Raw genomic sequence first — 8,477 nt, forward strand, 5'->3', positions numbered from 1 at the left:
AAGTTGATTAACCTGAAAATTGTCATGAAACATGTTGTGGAAACCATTTTGTTATGGAAGGTGCTGTGGAAAGCATTTTGTTATAGAATTAGTATATATTTTATTTTTTTTGCCATTTTCTTAATTGCCAAGTTTGCTGTTACGTTAAACACTCTGGTATGTTTGTTAAGAATATTTTAAGCAAATTATTTGTAAACAGGGCCGTACCTTGATCAAAATCCTAGGGGGGGAGGGGGCACTACTTTTTATGAACAAATGAAGCAGTATACAAATTAAACCCTGAGATGTGTATACTATTTTCTGGAGTAAAAAAAAAGAAGAGAGATCCTCGGGGGCAACTTATTTTCGTGCTTATATCCAATTAAGGTTCAAGCACGCTGTCCTGGGCACACACACATCAGCCTATCTGGGTTGTCTGTCTAGGACAGTGGGTTAGTTGTTAATTATTAGTGAGAGAAAAGAGGGTGTTGTGGCCTGAAACTACCTATTGAGTCGTAAAACTCGCTCTGGGTGGGAGCCGGTACCGAGCTGCGAACCCTGTAACTACCAGCCTTATGTCCGATGGCTCAACCACGACGCCACAGAAGCCGATGGCCAGATCAAGCTTGAATTTCATGTGAATTTATTCAAGAGACATAACTCTGTCAAAATTAGAATTGATTCATGTTTGACGAAGTTATGGCCCTTGAAATTAGATTTGTGTGGGTCGTAAAGTCAATATAATTAAAATTAGCTCCACTATTACATTTAAACCCAGTAGAGCTAACTAATGAGATCGTCGTAAAGTGAACAAATTTTTTAGCAGTATGCCTACACATAATGCTTGGATATGGGTTTGTTGGATGTGTATTGCATAATGGACATTTGTAATTTCAGCATTTTTGAAGATATTTTACAGTTCCACATGCAATGATAGCCATACTTTAATATACTTAAATAGATGTATGACCAAGATGAAAACCAGACAAAAAACCCACAAAAAATACCCCTACTAGTATTACATTTTAAGTCGATCAATCCTTTTTTGTGACATTCTTTATGTTTGGTTATCTAACTTTTTATCTAGTATGCATTTTGTTAATTACAATAGTTATTGTATTCTTCTGTCAAAACTAAATGTTTGTCATGGCATTCCAATTGTTTCAAATTGGTAATAAAAGTCATAGTTGCTATTGTTGTGGTGGTTGTTTTTAAAGGGACTCTCCTGATTTTTGTGATGGAGAATGATCCGACACACGCATGCACACGCACACATACGCAAGCATACGCATACACATATAAACAGCAACGCTGTCAATGGAAACTTTCTATTGCATATTTTTTGCTATGCCAGTTTTTTAATTACTAAATTTTTGTTTATATTAAACATTCTTGAAATGTTTCTTAAGAAAATTGTTAGCAATTGAGCATCTGAGGGGAGAAAGAAACATGTTTTATTTAACGAAACACTCAACACATTTTATTTACGGTTATATGGCGTCAGACACATGGTTAAGGACCAAACAGATTTTGAGAGGAAACCCGCTGTCGCCACTACATGGGCTACTCTTTCCGATTAGCAGCAAGGGACCTTTTATTTGCGCTTCCCACAGGCAGGGTAGCACAAACTATGGCCTTTGTTGAACTATTTATGAATCACTGGTCGGTGCAAGTGGTTTGCACCTACCCATTGAGCCTTGCGGAACACTCACTCACGGTTGCGGTATCTGGATTAAAAATCCCATGCCTCGACTGGGATCCGAACCCAGTACCTACCAGCCTGTAGACCGATGGCCTAACCTCGACTCCACCGAGGCCGGTATATCTGAGAGGAGAGTTATAGCGATCTTGTATGACATTTGCCATGTAGGCCTACGGTATATTATAGTCATATGGTTATTTAATGATGAGTTTGGGTGTGTTTTCTATAGGTATTGCAGAATGGACTAATTGTTGGAATAAAGGAATGTTTAATGGCACTCCGGCACAAAATACAGATCGGGTATATCAACATTAATTTTTTTCATTAAACATAAACAAAATTTATAATTGTGTAAGAGCTGTGGGAAAAATACAATAGCCTACATAACAAATATGAAGCTAAGTACAGTTTTAAATATTTGTCTTCAAAACTTTAAAATTAATTCCGAATGGAATTTAAAAGATTCTAATATATTTCGGTTACTAATAAACATTTTTTTCTCATCAGCTTTAGATGATTATTAGGACACTCCACCAAAATGTGGCGCATTGTCGGGGTACCAGTGGCGTAGCGTGGGCGGGGCCACCAGGGCGTTTGCCCCGGGCGTTTGCCCCGGACTGGTGGAAGGGACGATCGGGTAGTGCTAACGGTCCACTGGTTAAGGGGCGCAATACTTGCCTTGCCCCGGTCGGTGGCAACCCACGCTACGCCACTGCGGGGTACGCTGGAAAAGTTCACATCCTCAGGATCCTTCTTTAAAATAAATGAATATGTATGGCCGACGCGAGCACGACACAAGACCATCTCATCCTTCCTGCACTGCCACTCTCCCAGGACTGGCTTGACAGTATGAAGCTTATTCGCGACCCCGCCGTTCCAATCATCTCAAGATATATTTATTAATGATATTTAAAATCACTGTAATTCAACATTGTCGGAGCTGTTTTACAGTTTCACATGTATATGGATATATATGCTTATTTTAATTTATTGAAATATATGTATGACCAAAACGAGAACCAGACAGAATGCTTATATTTTATTGATCAAAGAAAGAAAGAAATGTTTTATTTAACGACGCACTCAACACATTTTATTTACGGTTATATAGCGTCAGACATATGGTTAAGGACCACACAGATTTTGAGAGGAAACCCGCTGTCGCCATTACATGGGCTACTCTTCCAATTAGCAGCAAGGGATCTTTTATTTGCGCTTCCCACAGGCAGGATAGCACAAACCATGGCCTTTGTTGAACCAGTTATGGATCACTGGTCGGTGCAAGTGCTTTACACCTACCCATTGAGCCTTGCGGAGCACTCTCAGGGTTTGGAGTCAGTATCTGGATTAAAAATCCCATGCCTCGACTGGGATCCGAACCCAGTACCTACCAGCCTGTAGACCGATAGTCTGCCACGACGCCACCGAGGCCGGTATTTTATTGATCAAGTCGACCAGTCTTGTAACATTCTTTTTGGGGGTAGGCCTACTTTTCTTGTTCTTTTTATACTATAAGGTTTGTTTTGTTTATCGACACTAGAGCACATTGATTTATTAATAATCGGCTATTGAATGTCAAACATGTCTTAGAGAGAAAACCCGTTACATTGAGTTTCGCTAACGTCCGCGGACAAGTCGATCGGGAAACGCAGAACCAGAGTAACGGACGTTTTGCAGCTGTGTCGCTGAACTCAGCCCAGCTCTCATGAACTCTCACCCGGAAGTGAACCGTGTAGTGTGGCGAGTTCCTGTGAAAAGTGTGGTCGCTTTTGGCGAGGTGGTCTGTTGTTTACCAACTTTCAGAACATCGGATTGTCTGACGTTTGTTGACATCAGCCTGCATGTAACACGATACATCCAAGGTCGCACAGGGAAAATTCTGAGTGAGCAGAAAATTTATATTGAACTTAAAACTTTGCAGAGACTTAAGTCAGTAGTCGATATCGGGACTCGTAGAAATTGACTTAAAATAGAGAAAGGTGAATTAACATTCGGTGCGTGTAACATGTCCTCACACGTGCCAGATCAACAAGAACAAGCATTTAATTTTTAGCGATTTTTAAGACCCCTGTTGTTAGAATTTGTTTTCAATTATTATATTAGATTTGTGAAAGGTATGCTACATTTGTGTGCCTCTATTGTAGTGAATAGTATTCATAATCCATTCGTAACAATTGTAAATAATTTTGAGTGTATAAATTGTGTTAATTATGAATCAGTTCATTAAAAGAAATGATATTTTACAAACTATTCATTGTAAATGTAATGCCTATCAGTATTGACATCAACTGTTAGCGATGTGTGTTGATGAAACGCTGACCGGACCAGAACGCTTGACAAAACAAAAAGTGTTCGTCAACTGTGCATAGTTAAGAAACATATATTTGTTCATGTAGTGGCCCTAAAAATTAAAAATGACGAACCGCAACTGCACGTTGCGATACTTTTTGCAAACGCATGCGCCTGAACGCAGTTAGAAACGTCGCACTCTTTCCTGTTTACCGGAGAGTATTTCCCTTTTGTTTACTAGAATGGATTTGTTTTACATCCACATTGTTGATTTTTTATGTTAATTGATTGAACTCTATTTTGTTTCACGTATCGTAGCTGGAAAATGTAGACTAATATTTTCGTAAATATCGTATTCACGTTTTTGTCGTTAGGTAAACGCAGTTTGGGACGTCAGTGGTATATAAAGTGTGATTTTTTCTATGTCCGTGTGTGGGGGTAATTTTTGGCATACTTTTATCAAATAATTGTCCAAGCATGCCTATCGTAGGCACAACCTCTGACTTCACCAGAGAATTCTGTCCATGACAGGCAGACACAGTAGGCACATATTTTTACTTAGCACCTTGCTGAATAATGAGTGATGATTTGAAAGTAAAGCAAACATCACTTGTATATCATATGTCAAAGCTGTGTGACTTGATACAGTATAGTACCATTAGTGTTCTCGCTGCTCCATTTAAGCGGGGTGGCCCGCTCCGTTATTGCATTTTGCCGCCCTCCTTTCAAGTTCTCCGCCCTCCTTTATTTTTCTGCGGCCCTCTTTATTTTCCAGCACCATACTATATTTTACAGCACCTATATTCCAAATGCACACTTTTTCCCACACAAATACCCCCACAACAATCAGTCTGCACACTGGGCCTCAAAGGAAACAAGCCGTATTGTGTATGAAAAAGCAATTGATGAAACTTTTGAAACAGTTACCATAATGTAATTTAACAGTATTTTTATCAGCCTCGATTTTGTCCTATGCCTGTATCCATTTGTATGTTTAATACACACATTGACACAATAAAAGTTATATTTTATTTGAGCAATGAATTTTTTTTTTTTTTTTTTACGGGTTCGGCAATCTCCGATTGAAAAAGCCCCCACTTATTTGGTGCCAAATGTCAGTTCTGTCATTCTGTTTATTCAGCAGTTCTTTATAAAATATTGTAAACTTTTTTTTTCTTTTTTTTTTTCTTCTTTTTTTTTTTTTCTTTTTTTTTGGGGGGAGGGGGGTATCACCGCTTACAAAAACAACGGAAGTGGTAGTGTTTATCATTACAAACATTTATCTTGGGTGCCAAATAACATATACACCGCCTTTACAAAAATGAAACTACTTTTTTATGAGCTGGCGATTTTATCACACTGATCGATTCATTCGATAAAGATGGAAATAACAAAAAAATGTATCCGACATTAGGGGATCACTTTACAAACATCTTTATTGTTTTTCGTATATCTTGAAATCTTTATTAAAATAATATGAAAACTTTGATCGGTTCAGCAAAACCGGAACTGCCTGTGAATGTCAGACTGATAACATCTTCGATTCAATTAAAAGACTGCTTGTATTTCGTATAAACGTTTCTGCACTTTTTTTGTTGGCAAAATAAGGAGTATGTCTTTCCACAAAATCTACCAACACATAACAATATGGTAACCAAGCTCCTCCTCCCCCTTATTATTATTATTATTTTTAAAAATTTGAAGTGTGTGGTGCCACACGGCCGCCCTCCTTCAATGTTCACCCAGCGAGAACACTGACCATGTACTGTTAATTATGTATACCCCCCTCCATATATTAAAATGCTTCTGAATTCAATATATACCGCATATATAGAAAATACAAAATTACAAAACTATATCCATCCGTCATGTACATGTATGGTATTGGAATTAAAAAAAATGTTGATGGCTAAGTACATGTGTAGTAACAGTGTAACTTGCTTAATGAATATAAATTGAATAGTTTTTTATATATTTTTGTACAGCACAATTTTTTTGGTAATGAAATTACTAAAAAAAAAAAAAATCTTTGGGATTGAACTTGTAAATTTTTAATTTGTTTTATGATTTCATGTGGATTTTACTTCAAATGTTGTGTTTGCTAGTATATGTTCACTTCTAGATCGTGTTAAAGGAACTGTCCTCAGTTTGCAGCCATTATAAGATATTTCCGACTATACTATTGCATATTAAAAACATCTTCTTAAGAAAACCAGTGTCTGCATATCTTAAGTATTAGCAGGTATATCCTAATATTTGTAGTAGTTAAACTTTTTATTTTCTTAGTAATTATTAAAAATTTACATACAAAATTATTGGAAGGTAAAATCCAGTTTGGGCCACTACAAACGTTAAGATGACAACAAACACCTTGTTTATACGGTTTTTGTTTAACGACACGTGCACATTGATTTATTAAACATTGGCTATTTCAAGTCAAACATTTGGTTATTTTGATATATAGTCTTGGAGGAAACCCACAACATTTGTCCATTAACAGCAAGGAGTCTGTTATATGTGCCATCCCCAAGAAAGGCTAACAGAGCCTTTGATATACCAATCATAGTGCACTTGCTAGAACGAGAAATAGCCCAATGGGCTTACTGACGGGGATCGATCCTAGATCGACTGTGCATCAAGCGAGCACTTTATCACTGGTCTACGTCCTGCCCTCGCTTGATTATACAGATATGGATATTCTTAACAAGGAAATTTTAGTCATAAACAAGGATCTATTAGTTGTAAATGTGTTACAATGGCTCAGACTCTGAACAGTCTTTTTAATGGTTGTTTCATTGTTTTATATTTCAGGTTGAGGTTTCGAAAGGTGACTTTTGTGTCAGGTTTTGTTCATCACGACTCTAACCCAGTCATCTCTAAGCCACAAAGATGTATGAAGTTATTGTTCTGAAAGAAGGCTATACCATTTCTCAGGGAGAAAGTAAGATTGAAATACAGTGGCATATATATGTTTTTCATATTCAATGCAGTGTTGTTTTAATTAGGTGAAGTCAGTGGCAGATCTAAGGGGGCCCTGAGCCAGTAGCGTGGGCGCAAAATTCTGGACAAATGGAAGGGACTCTGGGAAGGTTAATGGTCCACTGGTTAGGGGATGCAATACTTGCCTTGCCCCGGATGCTGGCAACTGAAATGAACTGAACTTTATTTACACTCAGGCCGTAGTCTACAACATATGAGGATATATATACATACAGCAGTCAATATAATTGTAACAACCCACGCTATGCCAGTGCCCTGAGCTCCTCTCCATAAATTTTCCAACAGTTATATTTTTATTTTTTACACTGGAGAATCTAAGTAATCTCTTTGGGAATGTTTGTGGCCTTCGGCCACATTACACTGGGGCCTCCTTAAATGGATTTTCTGGATCTGCTACTGAAAATCATATCAATATATTTACATTTATTTGACACCCAAAATCTGTGTTTTTGTGCTGCAGTGTTGTTAAACATTCATTCATTCAGGGAACATTTTGTTCAGTATCGTGCCGCGATTCGCTACGCAAGTTTCAGAGATCCCTACACAATTTGAACACATTAAACAGTTACTAATAAATTTTCACTTGACTAAAACTATCGCTAATCAAGATTTTGAAAACAAAATGTTCTCTGATGTCATTCATTCATTCATTTATTCATTCATTCATTCATTCATTCATTCATTTATTCATTCATTCATTCATTCATTCATTCATTTATTCATTCATTCATTCGGGGTGGGACGTAGCCCAGTGGTAAAGTGCCTGCTCAGTGCGCAGTCGGCCTTTAATGAATGTCCCTTTAATATATTTCATTTGTCCAACAGTTGTTTGCAAACTTCGCTAGTAAAGATAATGATATTTTGTTTTAGCCCAGCAGAGAGCCTGTGGAACTATCACACTGCTGAAAGGACCTCACGTGATTGTGGTGGATACTGGAAGTGCTTGGGACAAAGACTTGATTTTAGATGGTAAATTCTGTTGATGTATTATTGTTTGAATTTGTTGTGTTGATGATTTCATATGGGATATAATTAGTGGAGGAAAAAAGTAGGACGCACTCTAGCAGTGATATTCTTTTATCTAGTTTCATTAATTTCTAATACTGTTTCTTTCAAAAAGATTGAAATGTATTAGCTGAAGTTCATTTGTGTTTTTAATGAACAATTACGTAGACATCGGGGAACATTTTGTTCAGTATTGCATCGCGAATTACTATGCAAGATTCAGAGATCGTGACACAATTCTAAAACGTATCGCGTAATTTCGCGATCCATATTTTTGACATTATTAAATTTTGAAGGTCGTCCTTAACAACCAAGAACATGTTAAATATATTTGGGGAATAGATATCCCCGTACTGCCAAACTCCCATTTTCTAAGTTTTGCCCGGCATCTTTTGTTTCTTGCCTAGTTCCTCCTCCATTTAGGACCACCACTTACAGTTGTCAGATAACCGCCCACTGTTAGACATAATGATAATGGTGAAACGGCTGTTTGCAACTGTTT

At 37.4% G+C, this 8,477-nt stretch overlaps 1 long non-coding RNA gene across 1 annotated transcript; it reads left to right on the top strand.

Moving 5' to 3' along the window:
* Nucleotides 1-3,404: 3,404 nt before the first annotated feature.
* LOC121389275 lies at nucleotides 3,405-7,941 on the top strand. Its single transcript, XR_005960051.1, has 3 exons — nucleotides 3,405-3,564; nucleotides 6,782-6,911; nucleotides 7,841-7,941. It is a non-coding gene; the product is annotated as an uncharacterized LOC121389275 (long non-coding RNA).
* The last annotated feature ends 536 nt before the right edge of the window (nucleotides 7,942-8,477 follow it).

Source organism: Gigantopelta aegis, chromosome 1 (assembly GCF_016097555.1).
Source record: "Gigantopelta aegis isolate Gae_Host chromosome 1, Gae_host_genome, whole genome shotgun sequence".
In the NCBI taxonomy this organism is placed as follows: domain Eukaryota; kingdom Metazoa; phylum Mollusca; class Gastropoda; order Neomphalida; family Peltospiridae; genus Gigantopelta; species Gigantopelta aegis.